Here is an 18,700-nt window from a genome sequence, read left to right on the forward strand (position 1 = left end):
CAGAAGCGCAGGCTGGGCGCTACATGACCCGTTCACAGCACTTCTCACCCTGCCCCGCTCAAGCGCACAGTCTACGGTTGTAGCGAGAGAGTCCCACCCGGGGCTCCCTGCGTAGCCCCACGGCCCGGCACAGTTCCTACTGTATCACGCCTTTCCCAGAATCTTAGCCCCGCTGGAAAGCATTCAGCATTGAGAGGACCCATCTTTATGCTGATAACACTAAAATATAAAATAATGCCAACAGCTGGTGCTACAAATGGCTTTTAAAAACGATGTTCATTCACTAAAATTCCTCTTGCTACTTTTGACATGAAACACGCAGTCTCTAATTATTCTGATCAAGACGGTGAAATACAAAAACAAACTTTAATTGTGTTTAACAGATATTTAATCAGGACTCACTGAACTACAGATTAAAGCTGAAATTCATAAACCATAATTACCCAATTGTCGCAAGCTTTTTGGTCCACATTCTGCTTCCGTCTGGGCGTCTGGCACTTTGCCCCGAATTTCTTTTAGTGTCTTCTCAGTTTCATTGCTGTTCATGTTTTCCAGCAGAGATTTAGCACAGATTATAAAATATCTGTTCTTGGCAACTTTATTAGTTGTTTTTTTCTTAAAAAGATTATATCCCACCTATCCCCATTCTGAGGCTGAATGAACAGGCATGTACCATGAGTTATTTCTTGTCATAAGCTGTCCTTTCCACCTGCCAGGGTCCATGGTATTCACCTATTCTACTCAGGTTCTCATTCCCTGACCATGGCCATGCTACGAGAGCATCATCCAGATACTGCTTTGAATATGCCATCCAACATACCTACCATGAATTACTCCTTCCTTTCTCCAAAGACAGAAGTAGGTGCCATATGGTTTCCTGTTTTGGTAGGAGCTTTCTCATGTGCTTGATGGTCTGTATTTATATGTAAGAAGACACGGTGAAAGCAATAAACTTACCATAGGAAGCAGGGAGTGGTAAGGTATGTACTAACCACCAGTTCCTCAGGAAATTAACTGCATGGATTCAGACTGCCTCCCAAGAAAATTACAGATTGTCCTTTAGCACAGAGAGACTGTGCCAGAGAAGCGTGGCTGTTGACAGCAGCTTTCTGGGGACCTCCATACATTGTGTGCAGGTTATGTGGGTACTCTGAAGGCAAGGATTCTTTCCCCAGGAAGCATTCTCAGGACCTTGCAAGGGTGGCCTTTCAGACACAGGAAAAACAGCTTATCAAACTGCAGGTCAAAGTGGTGAACAACAAAGACATTTCACCTTATCAGAACAGTGAAGGAGGTTCCCATGTTGGCACAAAGCCACACACCCAGCCTGCTCAGTTGTGAGGGAACACACAACTCCTGTTGGCCTTAATGCCTCAGAAATTTGGGGCATGAGACAAGATGAGGGGAGATATGGAAAAGATGGCACTGTGGAAGATGGGATTTCAGCTCTCTGTTGAAGATAGAAAAAAGAGTGAGCTTGATTAAAAACAGGATGACCTTCCATGCTTTTTCTCTTAAGAGCTGAAGTATTCTTGAAGAACTCTAAGTCTGGGTGAAGATATATGGAACCACATACTGAAGTTCTGCCAGAGGTATTTGTCCTTTGTGGTCATTCATGAAGTTCAAAGAATTTTCTGACAAGAAGTATGAGAGTACAGGCTAAACCTTTACCTATTTCTTTGGACATGTTCTCAGCTAGCATACAAAACATACATGCCTTTTATTCCATCTTTCAGACACTTTTCATCATCAAAAATAGTATTTCATATGTTTATTTCTACCATGGTCATAATGTCCTATCTCCACTTCCCGTTCTTTTAAGAGCCAGGCACTGAATCAGTCACATACCTTCCTCATCAGCTTCTTCAGATCAAGTCTTAAACAAGAAGCAGTGCACCACCTTAGTAGTCACTGCTGCATATATATCAAACTGCTTTTTTGTTTGTTTGCTTTTGAAACTTCCTCTGAAGCTTTCATGACTTGACGGTCTCTGCAAGAACCTGCATCTCACATTTCACAGCAGATACCAGCATGTGAACACAGAGAGACAGAGAGAAGTATACTATTTCTTCTGTTTCTTTTCATACATAAGAGAGATTTGATTCTTCTTTTGTCAGCCACACAGTCTGAAGTCCAGTCACAGTTAGGTCTTTGCAGCCTGTGCAGAAGTCTGACGAGAACACAGGATGGTTGATGACTTGCCATACAAGGCAGGCCTGATTTTTCACAGAAAAATTGTTTTCCAGTTTGGCACAATTGTTTGTCCAAGGGTTTCAAGCTCCGTATTTAAGCAGTGATAAAGAAATTGCTATCCAGTGTTAGTGTCATTCTTCATTCAGACTGTTCCTCTGAAAATAGCCTACAGCCTTTGAGATGCAAAATGTATCGCTTTAATGTAGTCAAGGTCCCTGCTTGCTACATTGCTAAATCTATTTAGCAGATTCTTCGTGCTATAATCTGTCCCCAGACCTGAGGAAGCTCAGTGATTTTAAGTGTTTTAAGCTAATGATAATGGTTAGTGCTGAGAACAGATGTACCTGGCTGTGGTGTGATCTATTCTATTAGGCTGTTAGGAGCTGTGTATTCATATTGACTTAACATTTTATGTCTATTTTCAAGGTGTGATGGCTGCATGGGGTGTAGTCTAGTTTTTTCCCCCTGACATATGATGTATCATCATATCTGTACTTTTGATACATGGTGACTGCACAGAGAGATGAAGAACATGTGCGTGTTCGTTTTCCTGCCTTCCTAAGCCTTTGTATGTCTATTTTTGCTGTCCACTGGCACGATTATGGGAAGCAGTAATGTATACCTGTATTCATACTAGACCATAACCCAGGAAATGGCTGCACAGATTAGATGTGCATGCAGAGGGTTTGATGACTATGCTACGTATCACAGAGGTTTACTTTCCCTGGTGTGAAGGCACTGTGCGTGACTGAATTCCCTATAACTGGTGGCTGCACGGATAACATGCCAAGTAGAAGCTGCTTTACTATTCTTCTCTATCCGTAACACAACAGAATGTAAAACTCTTCAGTCGTATCAAAAAATGGCACTTCGCTTCCTTTCAGCACAATGAAGTGAAATTTCTGCTGAGAATTATTTTGCTTGGTCTTGCCATTCACAAACATCTGCTATTGCCACCCCCTGGGGACAATGCACTATTTGGGCTGTGCTATAGAGGAGGTCCTGCCTCTTATGGCCTCACCACAGTCTTCCAACACATAAGCAAACCCTTTCTACTTACATAGACTATACCACTGATGTTCTGCCAGTAGGAGCTACAGAATTAAGCTCTTGCAGAATAAATGCAACTTTAACTTGTCCATGTTATCACAGTGCAACAGGAGACATGTCTCCTGAAAATGAATACAGCCTCCTTGAACAAATCTTATGCATGCAACCTCTTACTGGTCAGAATTCAAAAAGCAGACACAAGTGAAAAACCATGTGGGGCTCTAGTAGAGACATCATCTCCACACTGACTAAATGAAGGGAAATTTTAAAGGGAAGATCCAACAAGGTTAAAATCCAAAACCATTTAAACAACTAGAATCAAGGACAGGTTGAGAGAGATGTAAGCACAGGACAATACACTAGATCTCAACATAGACATTTTAATTACTATCCTTATCCAGAAAGATTAACTGGAAGTGTCACAGTGCAGCTCTGGATCAGCACACCACCAGTTCAAGTTATGAACCATACTTTGAGTAGTTCTTGGGCTACAGGGCAGTGAAGTGATGTGCTGCAATGCTAAAAACAAGAGGTTAAAGATTTAAATTCAGTAGCCTAATTTTCTCTGATAGTTTGGCCAATTTGACTAAAGCAGAGCCCTACTAAATGACAGGCACTGTAAGCTTCACATCTCTCAGTCAAAGAATTACACCAGTACCACAAATTTAATTTTCACTGCAATGTAAAGAGTAGTTTCTCAGATGTTACTGACATACATTCTCTCCAATTCCTAAACCATGTCCTAGGTTCTTTGTCTCTTTGGAAATGGAAATGCATTCTTATGAAAACATTACAGGCTAAATATCTACGATATTGTTTCATGAAGCAGACAACTTTACTATGAAAAGAAATAATATAATCTAACTCTCACCTTTGAAGTTCTGCCTACACACGAATGAATTTCTCTTTTTTTTCTCCTGTTACCCCATTTCATTCCTAAGTCCATCTACCACGGAAGTCAATTTGCTCTACACAGCCCCTCAGAACACGTGCTATAAACATCCTCCCTTTACCTAAATCCTTCTTTCCCCTGACAGGACTTTATACAGATGCATGGGGGAAAAGGGCCTGGTATCTGACATTTAACAAGAATCTCAGAGAGAATACACACAAAGTGCATTAAGATTTTCTCCCTGGTACTCAGAAAGGAGTGAACACTGTTTGGCCACTGCTAGGGGATTGGTCTGTATCTGAATGTGGGATCTCCGTTTTTGCAGCTGGCACAGCCATTTCTCTCTTTCATTTGACATTCCAGCTAAAAAGGTTCATTTTTTGGGCTGGGAAGAAAACATCTTCACTGGAAATCATGATTGTGGAATCAAGTATTCCCCAATAAAAAAGAAAACAACTTAAACAGAGAAAAAAACTTAAATGGCAGTAATCTGGGATCTCACACGCTGAAATAGGATACTGTAGCAGCTATACTTGAGTCACATTTTTAAGGCACGTTTCTCAGCTATGATCTTGAGAAATTTCTATGGCTTTGGTTTTAAATACAAATTGCTGTTGACAGAATTTAAACCGAAGTTCATGATGCAAAATACAATAGGAGAAGCTCTAACAATGGTTCCTTACCTTACATCACTCTAGTCATCCTACTCATCTCCCAATTGTTTTTGATGTATTCACATGGTAACTGTATGTACTAGACAGTGGGTCTTTCAAGAGGCAGCCTGGATTCAGCCAGAGGTGCCTTTTAAACTTCAAGTAACAATGGTTGAGAAGAAGTATCACCTAGAAACTTCAAAATTCATGACCATAACTCCCCAGGCAAGGAGAATAGCAGATTCCAAGATGATTCAGGTATTTATACAGATATTGAGAATATATGTGAAAAAAAGCCTCACCTTTCCAACACAAATCAGCCACCTGGGTCCTTGTGGCACTGATCACTGTTGGGCTGCTCAATCCTCTCTCTGACATATAGATATCACGGGCCACTGTGTAGGACTGGGTGTAAGGCTGGGGAAGGGGCAGAGAGCCCATTACCAGCAGTAGCAGTATGACTCAGTGTGAGCACACCACTGCTCTCCTTCACACAGCCACTGGAGCAGTGCTCTTTGTCTGGCCAACCCTGCTCTCCTCCACCCCTGCTGCTGCCTGCACCCTGAGGGACCACCCCAGGCAAGGGGCAGCAGGGGAGCATTTTGGGTAGATCAGCAGCTAAAGGGACATGTTGGGGGAGTGGGAGAGGAGCAGGCAAGGAGTTGAGGGGGCTATTGAATAACAAGAGGCCTCAAGGCAAAATCAAAAGACACACAGAAACACACTGCTACACCTCCTAGCACAGAGCCCCTACAAGGCAGCAGTTTCACCAGCTCAGATGAGCAAAGGACTGAGTTTCTTCTCCCCACAAGGACCATAGCCCACAGAGGAGGAGTGAGGAGCATGAGACAGACTGTTGTTTTCTACCCCTAAGTCTCTAATGTGAGAGGGCAAATATTTCTCACTTTCTTTAAAAGCCATTAGACATGAGCTCTGACTAGCAGGCAGTGAGGCCAGAACTCCTTGCACACTGACAGGGGCAAGTGGCAAAGCTGGCATTGCAGCCAGCTGAATCAGGACCTGAGCACAAATGACAGATATGCATTGTGTGGCATGTAAGGTGTGTCACAGCTGCCAAGATACCTGAACATCTGCCTCTTCCAGCTTTGGAAAGTAGTCCTTCCAACTGGGATCTCACACGCTGAAACATGATACTGTACCAGCTATACTTGAATCACATTTTTAAGGCACGTTAACCACACTGATGGCAACTCGTGGCCCAGAACTAAACTGAACAGGACTAACTTCATGAAAGGGAGGGAAGGGTGCAGGGAAGATGGTGATATACCCACAGTGTAGGACAAGGAGGATGATGCTATTCTGTTAAGCACACAGTAATTGTTTATTTAACCATAAAGGAAATGTGAAGATGTCAAAAACCTTTTCTGACATGATGGAGAAAGGAAAGCATTCATTAATTTCTAGTTACGGTCTTTATTCCTGTAATGGCATTTATAAACTGACCAGAGTTATCATTTGTAATCTACTTGTCAACTCAACACTCTTAAGAAACTTTTCATAAGGGAGGGGAAAAATCACTAATTATTAAAAACAACCCTAAGCTGTACTTTCGGGTTTTGGTTTGAATCCAGTACCCACAACAGAAACCTTTCAACAGAAGGCAGCAAGGACTTCTCAGGGAAAAGCTACAGGATCAGGACACACATTTCCAGTAAAAGCTGGCCTTTCTTCCCCCTCCTCCCAATCTCCTTATTCCCAAAAGATACCAAGAAAATACAAGATTGTTGGGATTTCTATAAGAAGATTTGGCAGGTTTTTCATATTTGTTTAGACTGTAAGATATAATTTGAATTTGGGTCTTGCCTCTTTCTCTCAGAAAAAGAATGAGTTATTTGTTCTCTGAATAAGTATTTGTTATTAGTGGATCAGACATGGATAAGGTATATTATTACAACCATGTTTGTTAGGTATGATTTACATTGTTTGCTGCATATCATCTTAGGCTGTCTTTAATTTTGTTATACTTTAGGGGGTTTTTGTTTGGGTTTATGCATTTAGTCACAGTTGGTTGTGTTTTGAACTTTGAAAAAAATTAATACAAAGGAAATTAAAAAAAGAAAAAGAAAATATTTTCAAAATGATGTGGAAATCAAATCTATCCCTGAGTAATTTGATTTGTAGGAAATGGAGAGCAAAGCATTACAAAGCATTATAAACAGAATGCCTTGAAGTGCATCATAATTACTTACATGTGCAAATACATTGTCTAGGTTTAGGAATTCAGTTAATAATAGTCATAATAATTCTATGCCCTCACACAGGGTCTTTCATCCAAGCTTCTCCAGGTTTGTGTAAGCAATTATTAACTAATGCTTGGGTACCGGGGAGTACTCTGCTGCTATAAGGATGGAGAAAGGGGCAGAAGGGGCAGAAGGTCTCCAGGGTCAGGGACAAATTATGATTTGCTCTCCTGGTAAGAGAGAGCTGCAGATGATAGTCTTCTAACAACAGGTAGATCAGAGATGCAGAAGTTTGTAGCTCATCTGACATTTCTACAACTTACTGGCTCTGTAAGAAGAAGTGCAACAAATGTGCATCTTAGATCTTCTATTCCACAAAGTTTAGAGGCTGAAAATTGACATATATCAGATCCATGGATGATCTTTGGTGGAACACTGGTATATGCAAAAATATACCAATATTTTGTATCAAAGCACAAAGATTAACACATTTGCTTTGTTTGGAACTCTTTACCAGTGTGAATGGCTTTCATCTGAAACTCCACAAATGGTTTTCAGACCAAGGGTACCCTTTAAAGTTCAGTGGTAACAGCAAATCCCATGCTTGTAGATTATTTTCACATCAATCTCTTAAATTTTAAGAGACCTGAAACTCTCAACAAAAATCTGAGCACGCCATATTACCCAAAAGCTTTTCCACAATTCCAGGCCATGAAGAAATGTAGGACTTTATCTTCTTCTACTGTTTAATTCCATGACACTTTCTAAGTGTACATCTACATTTCTTTCTCTTGCAACCCATGACAGGAACCTGCGGTTTCTGCAGCCCAGGCCCTTTCCTCCTTGTCAGCCATCCTTATTTTACCAGAATATATGTTTTCATGCTTCACTAGGTGACCAAAATCCAAGACTGCCAAATTATTTCTGCTGTTTCATTTAGCCATGCAACAATTCTAATGCTTTAAACTACTACCTGCTGAAATGGCAATAAGTGCTGTGCTACAGTTACTGACCCACGCAGACACAAGGATTTGACACCAACACATCCCCAATTTCTTTTAGCCTACATTTCTGTACTCCGTGTAGCTGTGACAAGAAAGTGTTTCTCCATACATTTCCATTACCTGTTATGCTTTACACGAATAAAAACACTGGATATTATTTATTTGTCTGGCTGACTGACAAAGCCAGGCATCAAAGCATCATTCGGTGTCACATACTTCAACGCTCTAATCTTTCAGAACTTGTAAAGCAATCTCTTACGGCGCTTTGTGGGCTGTGAGATCACCCTGACAAACTGTGATAATGTTGGCAATCTCCAAATGGGTGTTCATTTGCAATCTTACTACAGAGGAATTGCTATGTTTCCAAATTCGAGGGTTTGACATAATCTGTCTTCACAAAGCTATCAGGGTCTGTCATAAGGCTGTCTGTGACCCAGGGATTTTATGGGGTCAATATCTATCCCCAGTGCAACTTCATTGCAAGCAGCAGAATTACCTAAAGTATGACTTTATCTATTTGCTTTCTTTCTCTTTATTTAAAATACACCTTGTGTTAGTTTTTTTCGAAGTGCAAACAGCACCTACTAATAACATCTGAGCCAGGTAGGTGAGATTACTCCTCCAAATCGTGGCCAATTTCTTACAGTTCATGCCAAACCCTCTGCTCCCCTCACCACACTTAGCAGCTGAGAAACAATGCAAATGTCAGGTCAAGCTACAAAGCTATTGCCATCATCTCTTCCCTTCCGTATGCTCCCAGTACTGGCAGTCTCTGGGCTGCAGTCCACAGGATATCCACAATTATGGCCCAGATTGAGGGAGGGGTAGAAAAACGATGGTACTCTGCCAATTATGTCAGAACCTAAACTTGATCCATTTTAAAACTGAAGCTGGTGACTGTGGGATAGCACCATGTTCTCTATAATCTGTCTAAAGAAAGGAAAATAACTTATGATCTCAGAAAAAAAAAAGAGAAAAAAGAAAAAGAAAAAAAAAGGCAGTGTTAGTGCAGACCTAAAATAAATATTTTATATTTGCCTCTGAACCTTATCTTTAACTAAAGAAATATCCTGTCTGAATGTAGAAGGAAGATTTTTAAAATGCTGTAGGACTGTTAAGCACCCCAAGAAAAAGTGATACAGAGAGAGTGTAAGGCTTGTTGTATTCACGAGGGCCACAAAACTGCTAGTGAAGTAATTTAGTTTTGAAATTACTTAGGATTCCTTTAGAAAAGCCGGGAACACAGGATAGAAATAGAAAACTAAAAAAAGTGCATCCAGTGTTTCAAAATAAGTTCCCTGCACAACACCCTTTCCCTGCTGTCATCTCCTGAGGCAAACTTCCCAGCTCAGCAGTGCCTCACACTTACTAGAAGATCCTCCCCAAATCCTGCTCAGAGTGTGAGTGAGCTGCTGGGATCTGGCTGCTGGGACCTGGCCACAGAAGTCCATGCCAGGGCACAGGCACTCCATGTCAGCGCTGCACTGGAGCACAAGCTGAACTTTAAACACTGGCTTGGGTATTCTGCTGAGCTAATGTTGGGATGTTTTGCTATGTTTAGCACGTTCTTACAAAAGAAGTTCTCTTCCTTGGATTATTCCATTTAATCAAAAATTGTTAAAGATGCACCGTACTTCGTTTTATCCCCATTTAAGCTATTTTCTGCATTTCATTCTCTATGGAAAAGGAAAGACAGTGCCACTATCCAATCTTAGGAATAAGGACCTAGCTGCAATGCTAATGGAAAATTTTGGGACCCAAATAAATCCAAACTTGTATTTTGGCATGAATTTACAGCAAACTTGCTCCTCCTCTCAAAACGTCCACAGCTTTTACCAGGAACAGCAACTATCCCTTGTATCTCCTTAATCCTTCAGAAAAGAATGCACAGTCTTGGAAGCCCAAGGTAAATGTTTTAATGTGTCTATTATCTCAGTGAAGTCAGTAGGTTGCATGGATATTAAAAAAAGGTTGCATGAAAAGACAGCACAAAGACCCACGGGCTTCAAAAGGTTAAACAGCTTCACAAATACAAACACTGCAGTTGGGACAGTCCTGAACAGAACAGTGAAAGTGGTATGTGCTTTTCCTTCCTAAAACTCCTTTCTTGAGGGCAAATGTTTTTATCTCACAGTAAGCTGAAAATTGGTGAGTAAACTTGTATACTAGTTATTATTTGACTCTTTTCTACATAAATCTATTTTTAAAGACAAAAAAGTCAAAGGAAAAAGCCCTACCTTTCAGGTCATGCTACTTCAGAAGGTTTTTGCTAGTCACAGATGAATTATAGTATTATTTCTCCTTCCAAATTTCCATTTTTTTAGTATTTTCAATACTGACAATAAGATACTACACATCTAAAATTTTGTGAAAAATAAAGAAAAAAGACCATCATTGGTAGATCACTATAGATGGAAAGAATACAGAAACATATTAAATCTACCTTAAACAAGGGGGTTTATACCATGACAGCAACTTTTAATGTAATTCATTTGTCTTATAAATTACATCCCTGGGGATATCCCTGAAAATTAATTAGGTCAGAGAGGGAAGGAAAACAAATTGAAAACTTCTCAAGACTCCAGGAAACAATACATTTTAAACGCAGCAGTGTCAACAATCTCACTATAAAGTTCTTCCTTCCTCTTCCCCTATTCTTCCTTCCAGAGACCAAGATAATCAGACTGAGAATCATCTTGGCCCATCACGGTCAAGGAAACCATATGCATTCAAGTACAGAACATTTCTGAAATTGAAGCTTTTGCAAGCAGCTTTCCAAACTACAAACTCCCTGGAAAAATTCTGAAATACAATTTAGTAAAGACAGTCATTGTGACAATGTGGCTTTTAAAGCACAAAGCTCCAGTCACGAAATGTGGACATGATACATTCATCACACAAAACAGAAAAGCAAAGGAGAGGAAGGCAAAAGAAAACAATAAGAATTTTAGATGAGTTTTAATACTGGCCAAATTCATCCTCAAATCAAAACTCTGAAGGTTTGCCTTTTCATTAGCCTCTCTAGAGTTTAGGCAAAAAGGAACTTGCCCATGTAGTTTTCCTGTAGCACTCTGTCTTCACTCTGTGCAAGAAACAAGACTTAGCTTTTTTCACTCTTTTCTACACAGTTCACCAAATTGGAAGTGTTGACACACATATACAAAATCAAAGACATTTTCTGATCCCACTTGCAACATAAATCAAATTTTGTACTTCCTGATGCCTGTGCCACCTTCCAGTATTAAGTGAAGAATAGGAAGACAACAAAATGCAGAGGAGTAACTGAGTTGACGGTGCTTAAACATTGAAACTTTAAGAGACCGCACTAACAGATAACTTCACAGTACAGACTTCACCTGGATCATGTGAGGGTATGAGATCACATTTCTGCCAGCCCTTATATGTGTTAATATTAGCAGCAGGGAACAAAAGGTATCAGATAAGGCATGGAGCTTGCTGGTAAAAGTCAACACATCAAAATATATTTAAAAAACTGCATCAGAGAATTTATAATGGATCCGTGCTTTGCATTTTGAGGTGACAGAGTTCTCGATCTGGTAGAAAGTTCCCAAAGCTCGATTTATTACATTGTCAAAATATAGCCTGAGGGGACAATCTGACTTACAGCATCTTCATGACTGGTGATGAAAGAACCTCGCTTGGCTTTTAGATCCCAAGTTTGGCTCAAGATAGTGCAGTAGAGAACAGAACATCCTCTGTTTTACTCTGGGTGTTCACAGTGTTCCTCTTCAGCACAGAATTAGGTTTTACTGTATAGAATTCTCACACACAGCTTGAGGATGGGTTAGAATTCACACCTTCGGATTTTGGGGATATACTTCACACCCTGCATTGTTACTGCTACTAAAGATACAGATTACAGTGTCCTCATGTCATTGTAGCATCTGTAACGGAAATCTTAAGAAAATTCAGGGAAAAACTGTCTTTTACAAGGCCACAGCATGTCTTATTCAGCCTTGGAAAGGCTTCAGAGCACAGTAACCACATTAATTGGACATTATATGGACAGCCAAGTATACTTAGTTACTGTGCAGCTTTTACTGCTCTTTGTCATGTTGCTTCAAAACACATTTCATGTTTTAACCAGTCATATATACATATGAAAGCATTTCACAACACTGGACAATGCTACAGATCCACAGGAAATAATTGTTTCACAAACATGAAGCAATCGGCATGAATATAAATAGTTTGGCCTAAATCTGTTCTAAATTATGTGTCTACAAACCCATGGAAGTCAACTAGTACCACTAACGGAATACAACAGATAAGAGCACATAAAAATATAAAATATGGCTCAACTATTCATGGTCCAAAGCCTGCCAGCCTTACATTTTCCTACTTTCCCAGCATGGCTTTACAGGAAATAAGAAAAAATAGAGTATCTGGGATTTCTAGTTCTTTCATGCACTGGAGGACACAAGTCCAGGAACATATGGGCTTAAATGTGTCAGCATCCTACATCACTCTTATTTCAAGAATGTTATTAATTTTTGTGGGTGGAGTCCAAAATTTTAATGCCATATCAACACACAGTGGCTGTTTTTGTAATGCATATGTCACAGGGAGCATATGTGTAGCAGTTCAAGGATAACATTTTAACTTGATTTCAAGTGACTTTCTGAATTGTAATACTCTCAAAAGATGAAGTATTGATGCTACTAGCAGGCTATTTAACAACTTCTGTCTTCACAGTTTCATCCAGTCACCTCAATTCTGACCCCTAGGATATCATGCTATTGCAAAATTGGACTCTCCACACAAACCTGTTTCAACAAATCTCATTTTGCTCTATAATGCACAGTATGTGACTTCAGGATTGGTATTTTCAATGCTGAACCAAATTATATCAGTGATGTATGCTACTCTAGGCAAAAAGCAAGGCTAATATCAGAAGATTCTTTTCCATGCTAACTTTACCTAAATTTCAATCCAAATCCTCTCAAATGAATTAGCCTCTTTACCAAACTTGCAGGTACGGACAGATACTGTGGGAATCAGCCATGTAATTGTTCCAACTGGATACAGTGAGAACAGTATTGCCAAGGGCTTTTCGTCTGTGACTCAACAGGTGGTTTGGCACTGAGATTTCTACCTGTTTGTGGTTTTCAGCTCTGGTTTCAAGACAGAAAATGAGATTATTATACCTTTCAATGCTGCATCTCAAGCAGGATGTACGGAGAGCAAGGTTTCATTCCAACCGAATCTCTCTCTCTCTTGCAAAGTTGAGGAAAACTGCCAACCGCTGCTGCTCTTCACATCAACATGCAATGGAGATGTCAGGAAAGGGAAAAGTAAAGGGAGAGAAGAAAAGGAAAATAAAATTGTAAGTTTTACATAAATAATAAACTGTACCTAGTGACTACGTCTGAGAAAAACAAAATACAAAGTACTGGCTTTAGTATAAGGAAATAAATAAACAAAACCTTGGAACAGCTTAATCTAAGAGGTTGGCTGTTGGTTTGGCTTTTTTTTTTTTTTTGTTTATTTGATACAGAGAATAATTTTTACATTTCTTTTCAAGAGATAGAATACTTTGAAAACATATGATAAACTTAAAGGGCAACATTAAAGAAACAAACCTATCATAGCATCAAAATTAACTACTCCATTACTCAGACAGCAGCCTAAGCCCCTCCAACAAACACCCTGCAAAGCAGCAGAAGCACTCCCAACATATGTTCTTGCCTGCAAATAGCCCAGGGTGCAAGAGGTGGGTTTCATTTTTTGGTTTTTACAGTCTTCTGCATAGGCCTAACTCTGCCTTTGTTGAAGGTAGTGTTAACACACACTGCATACAGAAGGAACCGAATGTGGGTAACTGCATACTTCAAAAAATCACACCCAATATGTTCAACTGATGCCACTGTTCCCTGAGGACAAGTGTAGGCTATGGAATACTACAAATAATAGAGAGCAGTAGTCTAAAGTGTGCTTTTCAGAACTAAGAAAGCATACTTTGATACTTTCCACAGATAACTGGCAATGTGCATCTTCAAAATAGTAGTCAAGAGTAGGTAGAGACTGCCTAGAGATGCTTACTGTGACAGAATTCTCAATGCCTTTTCATAAAATAAGAGTTCTTCAAAGCAACTCTCAGTAACTACTAAGAGAACAGTCAGTGAATCTATGCTTTTCAGATTAAAGCAAGAAAACGAAAGTCAGTGTTCTCCACAGATGTAGACGTAACGAGAATGACTTCAATACATCTGCTAGTAATCAAAATGGCTCCACAGTCACCAGTGCACAGAAAAGTGGAATCCCAGTGATCAGCAAGAACTTTGTTTTTCCCCAATAACTGTAAAACCATATCAGAAAATTGTGTATACTAATTTGCCTACAGAAGATGAGAGTCACATGATTAAATTGTATTCAATTATCTATACTAAGAAAGACTGAGCTGAAGAAAAAATGGACCTATCTTATCATGCACATACAATCACTTGAGGGAAAGGGGCCCCAAAATGTTCTATTCCTGAGTTGAAATAAAAAATCCCCAGCCAAGTGGGTCTTTTTTTCCCATGAGAAAATGTTTCCACAAAAATGCAACTCTCAGATAATCAAAATAGAAAATTTCCATCAAGTACCCAGAAAAAGGAGGGGGAAAAGGAAAAAAGAGTATAGAATCCTCCAGAACCAGCATTTGGGAAATATTTATTTTGACTTTTCTTGGGTAAAACGTTTATTCCCAAAGAAAATTTTCATATCAAGAAAAAGGATTTTCACTGAAAAATCATTTCAGTGGAAAACACCTGGCCACGGTTACAAAGGATAGGACCACTGGTCTCAGCCAGGGGAAGGCAAATACCAACCAAGGTAAGTGGACTGGGTCTGCCACAGTCCTCTTGGAAAATCACTGGCACAGTGCATCCATCCTCCATGATGTTAATTCTCCTCCAGCTTTTCTGCCTATGTAGACTCTCCATGCCTTGGGGTAGGAATCCTCTCTCACTGTATATTGTATACAACCTACTGTAACATGTGTGTTTAATGATTTTTAGCATGCAGTAACAACAGTGTTTGTCCCTCCTACAGCAGCTAATTTCCAATATCAAGATGAGGAGAAAAATATGACCTATGGCTGCAACACACTGCTAATCAAACGCTATTGTACAGCATGGTGCTGTGGGGGGGGAATGCCTTTTCATTGTACGACTAATCAGAGTTTATACACACAAAACCAGACAACTAGATACTCCAGTCTTGTGATCTATGTTCCAAGCTGCCAGAAATAAGGCAGGAAAGAGGGGTGGGGGGGGTTGGTGGGGAGCATCTCCTGCGTTCATAATGAAAGAAGAGAGATGACTGGACTAAGAGCTGATGAGGTTACAAGGCAACAGCAGTGCCATGAGTTGTTTGGGCTTAAAGCCAGATGTCTTGTATTTCCTTTGATTGTTTCTAAATAATTAATGGTATTAATTTAATCATGTGACCCACCCACCCCCCTTTTAGTATTTGGCTCTGTGTACTAACACTAAATATAAAGGAGAAAAACAGTACTGTCTATAGCATACTGAATATTGATGCCGTGTGTTTGGACTGCAACAACAGCTGATACTGACATCCATGAGACTACATATTCTACAGCACTCACACAGTGTTTGCATGGAGTAGATGAAGTAGTATCCTTCATACTCCATCCATAAACCAACTCAACTATGACATATGGACACTGCATGTTTGAAGTAGTAAAATAGAGGGTACATCGCTCTCTCTCCGCCCACACTAAGATGAACCTGCCACTACTATTTCACGTAACATTTTCTGGCAAGCTCCCAGTTTTCAGTCATGCTGGTTTGCTTGAAAGAAACACTCAGAGGAGACTCTGCTCGTCTTGCTGTTCGAACAAACAAAATAATCACGCATCTTGAGTTAATGGTCCAAAGCTTAATGAAGATCATAGAAAAGAGGCTGCCCATGATGAGAGCATTCCCTTCTGACTTAGCCACATAAGTCACTGCTGTTGGCAGAAGGAAATGGATTATGAGGATAATAATTAACCCTGAGCTCTGGTCTAGACAAACCTTTGCTTGGTACAGTACCAGTAAGCGCACAAAGAAAACAGCAACAACCAGAAGTAAAAATTTCCCCAGGGCACTGGCAGCAACAGCAGGAGGACCCCTGTTTCTTGATGGGGCTGCAAGTGTCACAGGCATCAAATAATCCCATGGGAATATTAGGATTGAGTACTAGGACTGCTGAAATCTAACAGCAGAATTCCTGAACAAATAAAGACTAATGAAGGCACCTCCCTACATGCATGATTCTATTATATGCACTCGGTAAAAATGTTTGCCCATCCTCCTACATATCACAGCATACTCTCAGCTCCCCTAGTCAAGACTCTAGTTCTACCCATCTTATCTACTTTTTTTTCTATCACATTTTCACTTATCTTCAATCCCACGGTATTTACCAAAGAATAAGAATCATAGAAGGGTTGGAAGGTACTTTTAAAGGTCACCCAGCCCAACCTTCCTGCAATGAGCAGGGACATCTTCAACAAGATCAGCTTTCTCAGAGCCCCATCCAACCTGATCTTGTTTCCAGGGATGGGGCATCTACCACCTCTCTGGGCAACCTGTTCAAGTGCCTTACTCACCATCAGATAGTATTAAATGGGGCAGCTGTGAGACAATGGAGAAAGAAATCTGACAGCTTGGAGAAGACCCTCACTTTGTCCAGCAATGCCCCAGACTTCTGGAGGTAAGGACAAAGTGATAGGAGGCCCTCACAGATGTCAAAAGAAATTTCCGGAAGTGTGCACAAACCCAACCTCATCAAAGAGTACCTGTGGAGAGTCAGAGAGGGCTTGGTCAAGTCTCATTTCTTATATGTGATCCATAGTTCCCTATTTGGTTTTCATTCTGCAGCTAGACTATCAGATTAAGAATGGCAGTGGTGTTTTTCTACAGTTACAATGCTTCAGTCAAGGGAAGTGAACACTGAAGAATTCTCCACTAGAAAGCCTGGTCCTAGTCTTCAAGGACTTGGCAGTCAAGGCCTAGCAATCCTATAGGCATCTTCCACCAACCAACTAGAGGTTCATAGGAAGAAGTCTGTTTCATTACATAAAGATCGTATGAGATGTAAACCAAAGCCCTTCAACCAGGACTGGGGCAGTGCCAAAACAAGGACTGGCTCTGCACACTACAGAGAACATCAACTGAAGGAAGAGTCACAATTGCCAAATCACAGGCTGAGGCACTGCAGAGAGAGTGGCAGAGTGCCCTGCGTAACAGAGCTCAGGCTATGGGGCTCTTCTGCAACAACGGAGCAGAATGAATACCACACTGATCGTGCTGGGAAGAAAACATCTCACCCTGTCCTATCTGTGCATCTCTAACATGGTTATAAGGTTGACTAACATCATGGGTTTATTGCTCATGGATATATGTAAATGGAGAAAACATTTAATCATATCAGTTATAACAAGAAGAAGAAGAGTAACATACAGCCAAACTTAAGAGTGACTCCTTCAGTTCCTACCAGCTACCTACAGTAGAGAGGCAATACATAAACAAGCAAAAAGCACATCAGGACAACCTGATACCAGAGTTCCCACCTTGGGGAAAATGGGCTCTGTGGTTTTGAACTGGAACAAGAGGAAACTGCTTCTAGACAGGAATGATCACAAAGAAATGATTAAACTCTTTGCAAGGTAGAAACACTAGAAACAGACAAAAATATAGCAGAACAGTCACAGCACTTTATGAGCAACCCCTGTACTTAACTGCTTGGTTTTTAGGATTTTGGGAGGTCGTGGTAGAGTGAAGACAGCATTTTTCCTGTGGTGACAAGGATCTTTCAAAGTATCCACATGTCTGACTCTGCTGAGAATGTATCCTTTATTCCTTCTTTTGCATTATTTCCCTCTAATGACAGCTTTGCAGTGAACCCCCTTTGTGAGTTGCTCAAATAAATGTAAATTTTATCTTGTAAGCAATAGCCCCCAAAATACAACTATCAACTTATAATAAAAATCTGAAAAGCTAAAAGGCAGTGGGTCTTTCCCAGTGCCCTCATCTCCCCAGTGCACTGGACTGCTTGCTATTATTATATATGGAGTTCCAGGCAGGGTACTCATTATTATAAATATGTACTGTATTGAAATATATAGCCCAAGTCCCCAGGGCCCAACATTTTAATTAGAATTACAGTCATGCAAATAACTGATTTATTTGGCTAGCTGACCAAACTGAGAACGTGGAAAGGAAAAAAAGCCCCGAACAAAAATCACCTATGTGTTTAACAAAATGGACTAGTTTTCTTGTTTGTGTTTGATACATTTCCATTAAAATTGACTTAGTTTCAAAACAAAGCCAGAAACCTTGCTTAGAAATATCAAAACAAAACCTTTTGGCTTTCCAAAACTTTTAATTTTTTTCTCAGTTTATTTTTTTATATAATTCTGCCTAACCCATATCTGAGGCAAGCAGCTTTCAGCAAATAAAATATTTAACTTAACAATTTTACCCAGATTTAAATCTAAGGGCTGAACTGTGAGTTGACTGGATCCTGACTTACTGAAAGAAGAGCAGGGAGGCAGGGGATCTGTATTCTCTTCTTGGTTTAGCCCCTGTCTTTGTGTCCAAGGTGAGTTATTATTTAATTTCTTTATGGTTGTCTCTGTCCACACTTTGTCTCTGCAGTCTCTGAGCTCGCTGGGGTGAGATGCACCTCCTA

The 18,700-nt window shown here is 40.2% G+C and overlaps 1 protein-coding gene across 25 annotated transcripts in view; it reads right to left on the reverse strand.

The window, feature by feature from the left end:
- The window catches only part of ZBTB20 (zinc finger and BTB domain containing 20), a 530,641-nt gene that overhangs the window by 201,059 nt on the left and 310,882 nt on the right, over window positions 1-18,700 (reverse strand). For 21 of the 25 annotated variants that reach the window (XR_010428062.1, XR_010428065.1, XR_010428067.1 and 18 more), the window contains one exon: window positions 13,162-13,262. The gene's annotated coding sequence lies outside the window, so the exon portion shown is untranslated. Of the gene's footprint in view, window positions 1-13,161; window positions 13,268-18,700 lie in introns of all 25 variants that reach the window. The other 4 variants (XR_010428071.1, XR_010428070.1, XR_010428055.1 and 1 more) reach the window with 1 other exon arrangement.

This window comes from Pseudopipra pipra, chromosome 2 (assembly GCF_036250125.1).
Source record: "Pseudopipra pipra isolate bDixPip1 chromosome 2, bDixPip1.hap1, whole genome shotgun sequence".
NCBI lineage: Eukaryota > Metazoa > Chordata > Aves > Passeriformes > Pipridae > Pseudopipra > Pseudopipra pipra.